Genomic DNA, 12,633 nt, shown 5'->3' with positions numbered 1-12,633 from the left:
TGTACAGAATTAGCCATCTCAGTGGGAGTAGGGAAAGCCAAGTAAGAGGCAAGAATTTCCCCACAGGAACTAGCCAAAGAATTTCTGGATGCACATACTGAAAATGTATTTTATGCTTCTGATTTCAGCTTTCCATGTGATAAGGTGTCCAGATAATGGTTGTGTCTACATTATGGGATAAATTCAAATTTAAGGTAGTTAGCTCAGTATTACCATGTGACATTAGCCTGATTTAGGGAGAGCTAATGTCAATATTGCAAAATTGTTGATACCAGCTGGGTATAGCATCAAGCTCTAATTCAAAAGTTCGATTAAAGGCCATTGTGGAAAAATTGAATTTATTAACCTCCAGAGGTGTCCCATATGTAACCCACAATGCCCCTCAGTGCTCCATTCTGGCTGCTGCTCTTCAGGTGCGCAGGAATTAGATAACAGAAAGACTGTGAATTTCAAATCGGGACCAGAAAGCCTGTGACTGTGACAGAAAGCCTCTCATGTTTCTATGAGAGACTGAGAAATGTCTTTCTTTCTTTGCTCTTAGTATCTTGAGTGCATCTACTGATTCAAATCGACCTTGCAGGGAGTTTGTGGTTCTGTCTCTACATTTTTTAATTTTTTTCTGCACTGCCTGGTACCAGCCACTGCCCCACCACACCATGTGGCAGCAAAGCTGTTGTGGGGGTCGTGCTTGCATAAGAGGCTGAGAAACTTCTTTCATCTGTTTACCTTTGTGCACGAACTCCCCTTTGTCCTGCACAGGCACCACGCAGTCAGGGTCTTTCCCACACTCAGCGACATGATGTGCGTAGCCCCCACTGCAATGAAAGGATGTGCCTGCAGTTCAGTGCTGACCATGCTGCCAGGCAGCTCCATGTTCTAGCTGGCGTGTTGTTAGGGTTCCAAGGGCAGGGAAGAATTTCAGGGGATTTCAGCCACTGGGCAGATGTCTCCCATGGAGGCCAGGATATATGCAGGGACTACTTTAACTGGCCCTTCACCAAAAATATTTTCTGGGTCTTTCTACATCTGGGGAGAAGTCTCCCCCAGAGGCTAAGATATTCAGGAGCTTGAAGCCACTGAGGGGAAGTGGCCCCCAATGGGAAACAATTTCTGGGGCTTGCAGCCATGGGGAGGGGAGTATCTCCCAGGGACTAAGATATTAGAGTACCTGTAGCCACCGGGGCAAAGTCTTCCTCAGAGGCTAAAATATTCATGGGGACTAATTTAACTGGCCCCACACTGAAGTCCCCCTCCATGCCCCTAGCAAGGGACCAGTTTTGCTTGTTACTTCTGGGGGGAAATTCTCCCTTGATGGGTAGCATACTCGGGGCTTGCTGCTGCTGGGGTGAAGTCTGCCCTGGCAGCTATGATAGTTGGGGAGATTACTTCAGCTACATCAACGTTTCAACTGGCTCTGCAGCTGCAAACCACAGTCCCCTCCCCGCCAAAAATATTTTAGGGGCTTGCTGTCCATTGCAGACACCTGCTGCTTAGACATTTCTGTTATAAAATCTATTTCCTAACATTTCCTCTCTGTCTTCATGCTTTGACTTCCCCAAAAAACACAGGATGGAGGACCAGTTGAGATTCCTGTTTACATTATAAGCTCAGTGTGTGAGATTTCACTGCCATCCACTGTGTTGGAAATGTCTGTGTAGTGAAGAGGGAAGACAAAGATCTTTTTTCCTAGACTTTTCTATCTTTTTTCTTCTACCTTTGAGAATACAGTCTGTCTCTGTGTTATTTTCAGGGATTGGATGAAATCGTGGGAGTGAGGACAGTCAGTGGATGGCCAGTTGAGAAAACAAGCCTGTGCACAGGCTTGTTATCGTGCACCGCAAAGAAATACCCTCCACTTAGCAATCCTTTTTTTTTTAAATATATATATATATATTCCTATTGTCTCTTTCTTCAAGCTTTTCAGGATCCCTGTGTTATTTTCAGGGATCAGATGCCATCATGAGAGGGGGGACAGTCAGTGGATGCCCAATGGAGAATTCAGTTACAGAAGAAAGACATTTCTGTTAACTTTTTTGCTGTCTCTGTGGATGCCCTGCTTTTCTTTCCTTCCGACATTTGCTTAACACGGGAGGGGAATGAGGAAAACGCTATGTTGGAAGATGATGTTAAAGACCAGGAGCATACCCAGAATGCTACGGGGATGAGGGAACTGTGGGATAGGTGCCCACAATGCACTACTGCAACAGTCAATGTTAGCAAATTGAGCGAGGCAGCAGTAAGTTGACCTTGTGAGGAGCACGTGGGGAGGTGAGGGTAGTCAAAGTCGAATTTATAAATTCCAGAGTTAAAAAATTGATATTAATAAATTCAATTTTATCTCATAGTGTAGATGCAGCCAATGTTGCACAATAGCTTCTGGTCTAGTCTTTATATTTGAGTACCTTTGGGCACACTGAACATTCTTGTTAAAAGAGTTTACTAATAAGCTGAGAAAAAGGAGTGCATACAGCTACACTACTTAAAATAATATTACATATAATTTGTTAAAAGCAAATGACATTTTAATGGAATATGCATTTTTTCCTGTTTTATCTTAGGTAGATTGAGCTGCTGCCTACGGGGGGAGAAATAGCTCAGTGGTTTGAGCATTAGCCTGCTTAAACCCACAGCTGTGAGCTCAGTCCTTGAGGGAGCCATTTAGGGACCTGGGGCAAATAGATTTAAAAAAAATCTGTCAGGGATGGTTCTGGGTCCTGCTGTGAGTGCAGGGGACTGGACTGTTAAGGTTCCTTCCAGCTCTATGAGATCGGTATACCATCCTATGGCTGTGTCTACACTAGCCCAAATCTTCAAAACAGCAATGCAAATGGCCATTTCAAAGATTACTGATGAGGCACTGAAATGCATATTCAGTGCCTTATTAGCATGCCACCAGCTGCAGCTCTTCAAAATTGCCACTTTTCGCTGCCACACAGCTCATCCAGATGGGGGTCCTTTTAGAAACGACCCCTGTTTGGAAGAGCTGCGCGGCAGCAAAAAGCAGCAATTTCGAAGAGCCGTGGCTGGCGGCACGCTAATGAGGTGCTGAATATGCATTTTAGTGCCTCATTAGTAATATTTGAAATGGCCATTTGCATGGCCATTTTGAAGATTTGGGCTAGTGTAGATGGAGCCTATGTGTAGGTATATTTTACGTCTTTGAATCAACTATGCCAGTGTTTACTTGAAATTAAGTACACTAAATTCTACCTTCAATCTAGTGAAGAGAAGAGTAAAAATACTATTAAAGTTTGATGACATTCATTACTACTACCATCATAGGGGTAGGTAGAAAACAAAATAAATTGAGACAATGTCTGTAGGAACAATTTCAATCCATGCTACTGATTTTTTTTTCCAGGAAAAAAAAACATTGCTTAAGAAACTAGTGAATCTTCAAAGTCCATATGGTATTATATAAAGGAAGACTGTACCTTGGAGGGCAATCAAACACATTGATTTGGGTTATTTAAAATTCTTAAAGAAACTGCAATACATTTCTGCTCATGTTTGGTCTAATCCTTATATCTGAGTCTGTTTGGTCTCTGTCAGTTGGATCAGAGCAAATGCAATTGTACCTAAGAGCTTGACTGTAAACAATGGATCTGGAGACCAAAAACTACAAGAACTTTACCAAATATTCATAAACCTGAATTATCCACCAGGAGAAGTAAAAAAACAAATCGACAGGGCCAGACGAATACCCAGAGACCAGCTACTCCAAGATCGGCCCAAAAAAGCCAAGAACAGAACACCACTGGTCATCACCTACAGACCCCAACTCAGACCACTGCAACGAATTATTAAAGACCTACAACCTATTCTTAATCAGGATGCTACACTCCAGAAGGCCCTGGGTGACATGCCTGTTCTCTCCTACAGACAACCTCCCAACCTCATGAGGATCCTCACTAACAGCCACAGTCTATACCCCAGGAACACCAGTCCTGGAACCTTTCCCTGCAACAAAGCCCACTGCCAGCTTTGTCCACTTATCTTCTCAGGAAATACCATCACTGGACCTAACCAGGTTACTCACAGAATCACGGGCACTTTCTCATGCTCCTCTACTAACATCATATATGCCATCATGTGCCAACAATGCCCGGATGCTTTGTATATTGGACAGACTTCTAACTCCCTTAGACAAAGGGTCAATGGGCACAAAACAGACATCAAAACACTCCAGATCCACAAACCAGATAGTCAACATTTTAATGGAATGGGGCATTCTGTCAATGACCTAAAGGTATGTATGTTACTGAAGAGGAATTATCGCACCGTTCTGGAAAGAGAAGTGGCTGAGCTGGCTTTTATATTCAAATTCGGCACATTAACACATGGTTTAAATCGTGATGGGAACTTTCTGAGTCACTATAGGGGCTCGTCTGCATACTTGGCTCAATCTAATTCTTGACCTTCCCCCCCACCCCTCCACTCTCTGATTTGCTCACCTTGATTATCTTTTTCTGATTTGTTCTCCTTGCTTACTGTTTTTGGTTCTCCATGCCTTAAATATTGAGTCTGTTCTGGTCTGGTTATGGTCTGAAAAAGTGGGTCTGTCCCACGAAAGCTCACCTAATAAACTATTTTGCTAGTCTTTAAAGTGCTATTCGACTGCTTTTTGTTTTGACAGTGTATAGACTAGCACAGCTTCCTCTCTGTTATTATTTCAAAGTTAGTGTCAGGTACAAGAGGAAATGGGTATTTAAACTTATGTAGGGTAAAGCTCTAACGTGGTTTATATAATATTTACCATTTTGGGGGCCTAGTCCTGCTCCCATAGAGACTAAGAGATTGTTCCTAGTGAGAAAACAATATTAGTGAAGGCATTAGGAGAAAGCTAGAATCTTCAGATATGCTGTGTATCAGTTTTACATTTAGAATTTTATCTTTACATGATTTATACTGTAGTATAAGCATACATGGATCTTTACCAAAATGAAGGACCCAATTCCTCTCCACTTGAAGTCAACTGGAGATTTGCCCCCAGTTGCACTAGATGTAGAACTGGGCCTGAAGTAGAATGGTTTGAGAATTTACAGATGTTTGCTAAAGATACCTCCTAAAATTCAACATGAGGCATGAAAAAAGTTCACAGAATCTGTGACAATCAACAAAAACAACTTATAAACCAGCCTGTGGGCTTGTTTACAAAGCCTTATTTATTCTTTAAAGTTGATGCTATATGTCAGTATCTCAAGAGTAAGAGTTATAGGATGTTGCAGTTATTACACACAAAGATTATGACCAAAAGGAATTTCAGGGTTATGGTTAGAGTGAAATCCAAATAGTTTAAGGCACTGTTTCACAAAGGGCAGTACACGTATCACTGGTGGTAAACTAAAGGATTCCAAGGGGTACAGGGCAGAAAATAAATTATTAAAAATAAGGAGATAAGCACTGGGACTGCACTGGGAGAGAGGATACTTTGATAAGTCTGAAGTCCTGAAAAGGGTACACAAATGTTTTAAGTTTGGAAAACACTGATTTAAGTCATGTAACAGGACCAGCATGGCAAACAAAATAGTATATAGTTATGAAAGTCAGTGGCAAAACGTGGACGAGATAATTTTTATTATTGAATTAACTTCTGTTGGTGAGAGAGACTTGCCTTCCAGCTCCCCAGAGCTCATCTTACAGAATATTTCTGCTAAATAAAAGCTGGAACACATTGCTGAGCGTTAAGAGTCAACACATATTTACAAAACCATTCAACAGGAAATGGCATTCTGCAGTTATATGACAAAGGAAAGTTAATGGGTTACACACTGTTTAGTGAGACATAGAACCAGTATCTGTACTCATATACTTGTCTATTGAAAGATGAGGACTGAGACGACAGCTATGGCATGAATATTTTGTGAAAATGGTTTTGATCAACTTTATTATGACATTTTTTTTCTTTCATTATTGTTCTGTGTGAATTCACTGACAGTGTAATGGTTGTCTAGCTTTATCACATAGTTGGTGGGGCATTTAATGTATTGGAGGCATACCATAGGTGTTGATGTTTGTGTGTAAGGCCCAAGAGTCATGAAAGGTGCATTTGTGGCATGGTATTGATCATTGTAGCAGTGCACATATGATGTAACGTGCAGGTTTTATGCCAGTTGTTCTGCCAGGACTGGTGTTGCTTTTGAGTTGATTTGTCTTGGTGTGGTGGGAGCTTGCTTTTCATGATGAACTTGGGGAGCCTGGGAAATTATTCAAAGGTCATAGAGATAGTTCAGGAAAATTTCATGCAGGGTGTGGCCCCCATCAAATAGATATTTGGTAATTCTTTGACAACAGCTTGCACGGGTTTCAGTGTGGGGTGGTCTCTGAAAACTAGGGGTGTGTAATCAGTATCCCCTCCATATTGAAGCAGTTTTTCAGGGTATTAGGGTGGTTCATTCCATGATGTGATACACTCCTCCAGTGGAAAGTCCTTGTTTGGTAAATGACATGGTGTTGTATTCATTTTGGTACCAAGGTATTAGAGAGACAAGGTAGATGAGGTAATATATTTTGTCAAACTTCCTTTGTGAGAGAGACAAGCTTTCGAGCTTACACAGAACTCTGTGAGAGCTTGTCTCCCTCACAACAGAAGCTGGTCCAGGGTAAGATTATGTCACCTACTTTATCTCTCATGCTTGGGGAAGGCAGTTTTTAGTGATTTAAATTATTGTTCTCACTGTCCAAAAAGTGTAGCAAAATAATATTTGATGTATAGGTGTAAAAAGGGAAGTATGCATATGCCAAACATGCCAGAGAAAGGAACCAAACAGCCAGTATAAACAATAGCTGTGCTATTCAGCTGTCTGTGAACAAGGTAGATTGTCCCCAGCGTAAAACTGACTTGTGTCTGTTACACTGAACAATGGCTTCAGCCAGCACGTACATCTCATTCCTCCTCCTCCGTCTCTCATCCTCTTTCCACAATTCTCTGTGTTCCCTGCTCCCTCCTGACTAGTTTACTGTTTTACACAATACAAGAGCTGCCAAATCAAAAAATATACTGTCATAGCATTCCTATTGATTTCAGTGGTAGGAAATAAATTCCTGTATACCACTTTTAAATCTGATTAGCAGTTTGTCTTCAGTTTCATTCCTTCACAGTCATCAAGGTCAACCATTTTGGAAAGTAAAAAATGTCCTTGTTCATAGTATCAGTATTGTGATATTGAATGTGCATATTTTTAAAAAAAGATCAGTACAGAGAAATTGAGGTTGCAGCCAGTAACAATAAGTTTTTAAATATAGACACTTATCTTCTTGTCAAGGATATTGGTGGTGAAATTAAAAAGACATTTCCAATACTAAGACAGTACTTCAAATGACCATACCATGTCTTTAAGTGGAGGGCTGTTCTCTGGTTGATCTAAGGAAGGGAGCAATGTTTTATGGCTTGGGAAATACAGAGGGAAGTAAATTGCTGCAAAAGGGACAAAGGACAACACTGACTTGTGCCCTGGGATCCAAATGGATGAAAGGGTTTGAAAGCAGCACCACATATACTAAAGCCCCCTTTCACAGGGAGCAGGCTAAGGCAGCAAAAACAGAGGACTTCAGCCTCTCTCACCATGACTTCACTTGATGAGAATGGAGTATGGGGAGGGCTACTTTCTCCTTTTCCCTGGTTCCGGTAGAATGAGGCAGGCAGAGAATAGTAGCTCCCTCAGGGGAAGGGGAGTCCACTAGTGAGGCAGCCTGGTGCCAAATTTGGGCACTGCAGACTGAGACAAAAAGGTGGAGGAGGGGTAGCGTGGTCCCCTCTCATACCCGTTGAGTTGTCAGTAGCAGAATAGATTTCAGGTTTTTCTTGTTGTGACAGGGGACAGAAAGGGAGAATTTTGCTTGTCCTTCAAGGCTGGTCTCACTGGGACAGGAATGGGGTGAAAAATGTAGATTTAGTGAAGCTGAAATATTTTGTAAACCCTTGAAATAAGTGGCTTCAAGGTGCTTGCAACTCACTTTAATGCAGGTTAAGCACAACTTGAAGCTGCTCCATCACCCCTTCCCCCTGCATTCCCCCAAATATTCAGCTATCAGCCTGACAGCTGTGGGGCTGAAGGACAGCAGGGGGAAGACTTTTAGCTTCCTTAACTGCCCACACCTGCAAGCAGCTAGGCAAGCTAAAAGCTTTCCCCTGGCCTTCCGTCAGCAGTGTGGCTGTCAGGATGACAGCAAAGGCAAGGAGAAGTAGTTTCCCGGTCCCACAAGGAGAGGGGAGCTGGGAACCAAGCAGGAGCCTGGTTCCCTCTCCCCCACAACTTGTGCGAAAATTCGAGTTACACTGGTGTTGTAAGACTGCAACCCTCATGTAACTCAGTGGTTTACTGTATTTGTGTTGGCTATGCTGAATTGTTCTGGCTGGAAAACAAAAAGAAACTTAAAAGAAATAAACATCCTGTGAATATTGAAATTGGAATATTTACAACTAAGTGTTGTGATTGTTCCAGTGTGAAGTGACTTTTTATTAAAATTAACATTAAAAGAATACTATTTTTAATGTTCAGAATCAAACTGAGGTATTTCATTCAATCAAAAACTATTTTTCTTTGATTAGCCAAAAATTTGGAAAATTTTCATTTTCAGTTCAACTGATACAAAATTTATTTTCAGTTTTGTGGAAGTGCTAGGAAATTGAAATATCTGAGATACACAGAGCTCTGGTATAGACATCTCAAACCTAAATAACTGAGAGGGAAAGAAGAATGAGGACAGCAAACAAACAAACAAATCCAGTCATGTCAGAGTGCATTCAGGTAAATTCACTTGTGTATTAGTATAGGTCAAAGTGATGAGTACTTGAATATTTCAATTCAAGTTTGTTTTCACTATCTGTTCCTGTTATTTTGTCATAGCAAACATTTACATTGCAAATACCTCTGTAACTAAATAACTCACCATCCATCAAAAATTCTTTGGGGAATGTTAATGAAGGACTTTAATGTAAAAGGTGCTGATTCCAAAGCAGATGGCTATTGTGTGTGATGACCTAAGGTTAAGAGACACAAATGCATTCCTCACCTATACTCATCAAAAGGTAAAGCCCATTGTCAGTTTGCTTTCTGTGTGAAAAAAGCTATAAAAATGGATGTGAGGAGAAAGTCTTTGTCTGTACTGTTTGGACTCAGACTGGAGGTATACCATATGCAAAGTAGAGATCATTTGAGACAATTTGAGTAGCCTAAAAATACATTTGTGAAATAAGTTATTACCTCACTGCTGCCATCTGGCATTACAAGTTCTGACTTACCTGTAGGTAGTTTTTATCCTCTTTAACCTTTGAGCAGCTCTCTTTTTTAAATACGCTCACAAACCTTTAGTTAGTGTAGTATAGAACTGGCTGCCAGTATAATCTTTTGCATAAGATTTGGAGTACCTAATTGATCAGTACAAATAACCAGTCTCTTGGGACTGAGAGCAACTTGATGTGGTGTGATCTTACGTTTAAATAATCTTTTATCACAAAATTCAGTTTATCTGTGTGGCAAGATAGATAAAAGAGTCTGAAGAGACTGGCAGAGACTCCATGGTAAGACAACTATACTGGTACAGGAATTCTGTTTTGTCGAAGTTTTGGAGAAATCTAATTATAGTAGATAGGGGTATCTGCTCTTGTTTTCTGAGAGTTTACCTGAGGTGGGCACTTACAGTTCAGAGCTACTCCAGACAGCTTGACACAATTTACAGTCTTAGGCTACATCTACACTACAGTGAGCAAGTCTGCAGATGATATCAAGCTGGGAGGGGTTGCATGTGCTTTGAAGAAGAGGCTCAATTTAAAGAGATCTGCACAAACTGAAGAAATAGTCTGAGGTAAACAAGATGAAGTTTAATAAGTACAAATGCAAAATACTCCACTTGGGAAGGAACAATCAGCTTCATACATATAGAATGGGAAGTGACTGTCTAGGAAGGAGTACTGTGGAAAGGGATTTAGGGGTCATAGTGGACCACAAGCTAAACATAAGTCAATAGTGTGATGTTGTTGCCAAAAAAAAAAAAAAAAAAAAAAGCAAAGATGATTCCGGGTGCATTAACAGGAGTGTTGAGAGTAACACACAAGAAGTCATTCTTCCACTCCACTCAGCACTCATTAGGCCTCAGTTTGAGTATTATGTCCAGTTCTCTTCACCACAATTCAAGAAAGATGTGGAGAAATTGGAGAAGGCCCAGAGAAGAGCAACAAGAACGATTAAAGTTCTAGAGAACATGAGCCATGAGGGAAGCCTGAAAGAACTGGGCTTGTTTCGTTTAGAAAAGAGAAGACTTACAGGGGACATGATAGCAGTGTTCAAGTATCTCAACGAGGGTTACAAGGAGAAGGGAGAAAAATTGTGCTCCTTGGCCTCTCTGGATAGGACAAGGAGCAATGGGCTTACACTGCAGCAAAGGAGATTTAGGTTGGATATTAGGAAAAACTTCATAACTGTCAGGGTGGTTAAACACTGGAATAAATTGCCAAGGGAGGTTGTGGAATCTCCATCACTGGATATATTTATGAGCAGGTTATATAAACATCTATCAGGGATGGTTTAGACAGTGCTTGGTCGTGCCGTGAGGGCAGGAGACTGGATTCAATGACCTCTCGAGGTCCCTTCTAGTCTAGTGTTCTATGATTCTATGATCTGTTGACAGAAGTTACTGTTGGAAGAGATCTGATAAAACCTCTGTCACAGATCACATCCACACACAACAGTGCATCAAAAAAGTGATCTACTCTGTCACTAGAGAGTGGCCACCCAGGCTAATCAGACCTGATGACCCAGAAGCCCTATCCATCAACAGACCCTTCCGCATAGAGTCTACATGTTTTTTCTGTTGACAGATGCTGAGTTCTGTTGAAATGCATATTTAGTGTGGATGGTCCATGGATTTTGTCTACAAAATGCCCGTTTGTCAAAAAAGCCCTCTAGTGTAAACATAGCCTTGCTGTCAGCCCAGAGCTAGTATGAAGACACAGGGACTTCCCCACAAAAAATAGCCTGTTAAGTTCTCAGATCAGCCGTGTTTAGGTGTGTATGTGCAAAGGAACGTTTAGAAAGAAATCCCAAAATTGTATCACTGGGTGTTTCCTCTTTTTGAGCTTCCTTCCAAAAGATTTACAACATATCAGAAACAAGAAAGGATGCACCCATGATTAGATACCCAGATAAGATTACCATGTCATTCATGACTTCTAGGGAAAACAATAAGGACAAATGAAAAAGCAGAATGAATCAATGTTAGCTGAAAGGCTGAAGAGGGGATAGGTGAAGGGATTTTACAAGGATAACAGGAGAAAAACATTTTGTAGGAAAGTGGCCTGATTAATAAGAGGATAATGTAAATTAATGACTACTCAAAAAAAATCAGTGAGAATGAACTCCTAACTATCTTTAATGAGAAAAAAAGAAAGAAAAGAACTCTGGATAATTATGGAGTAATGAAACTTTGTAACGTAGCTATTGATGAAAAGTGGAAAAGGGAATAGTTGAAAATTTTGAACACATGTAAGTGAGCTTGGTCCCAATAAAATATGACTGAGTATTGAGGGAGCTAAAAAAAAAAATGTGCTCTGATTTCAATAGAAGTCAACAGCAGATCTAATCAATTTCAGTGGGAGCATAATTTGGTGCAGATTTGCTAAACTCTGACAGAGTTCTCAAAAAATTAGGTAGAACTAAAAAGATTGGAGAAGACTGGATAAAACAAGTATAATAGATGTCTTTGAGAGAGAAAAAATAATCTGGATATTACTGTTTTAAATCAGAATAATCTGCAATAAATATCAAAAGAAAATAATACAATAAAATGGTAATAGAACCATGAAGAATAAAACTGAAACAAAAGGCCAATAGGTTTTACACTAAACCAAACCCTACTCCCGCCAACATGTTATTCACTGATCTGTTGTCACTGCCATACACTTCAGGCTGACTATAGGGGCTTTTTCCCAGCATGCTTTTCTGCAACAGGAACTTCAGAACTGCAGCTGAGTCTGCCAGTCTTAAAGTCCCCATTCTGTACTATCAGCAGCTGGTTGCCTCTTCTTCTTCAGATGATAAATGTCACACTTTATGCCCGCATATGTTTCAGGTTTTTTTATTGTTCTACAGTTGATTTTGTCAGTCTTAATTAATCTGTTTTTCAACTATACAGAACAAAAAGTATTTTTTTCTTTAAGTAAACTATTTGATAGAGCCTTTTGCCAAATATTCCTTTCAAAATTAATTCAGTCTGGCTAGTAAAAGAGCAGAATCATGTAAAAGTCACTGAACGACCATCAAAAAAGATTAATGATAAATTACAAATCATCAAGTCAGAGGGAAATGTTTAGTAAGGGACTTTCAAGGAGTGAAAGAAGATGGTCTTAACATCTTCATTAGTTATTTAGGCACTGGAATAAACATTCTGTTAATTAAATTAATAACAGTGAGGCTGGGCTGCTGGAACACTATATATAGTTGTGGTGCTGAAACTGCACAACTACTACAGACTTTCGTCTACAAATCTGGGATTTTTTCAACAAAACTCTCAGAGCATCCATATTGCACAAATGTATTTTGTTGACAGTGAATTAACAGAACACAGCACTTCTGTCTCAGTGCTCTGCTGCTGCCACACAAGACAGAACATCTATGTTGACAGTCAGCCAACAGA

The sequence above is a fragment of the Carettochelys insculpta genome, chromosome 2 (genome assembly GCF_033958435.1).
Source record: "Carettochelys insculpta isolate YL-2023 chromosome 2, ASM3395843v1, whole genome shotgun sequence".
NCBI classification, from domain to species: Eukaryota; Metazoa; Chordata; order Testudines; family Carettochelyidae; genus Carettochelys; species Carettochelys insculpta.
This window is presented reverse-complemented; position numbering follows the sequence as displayed.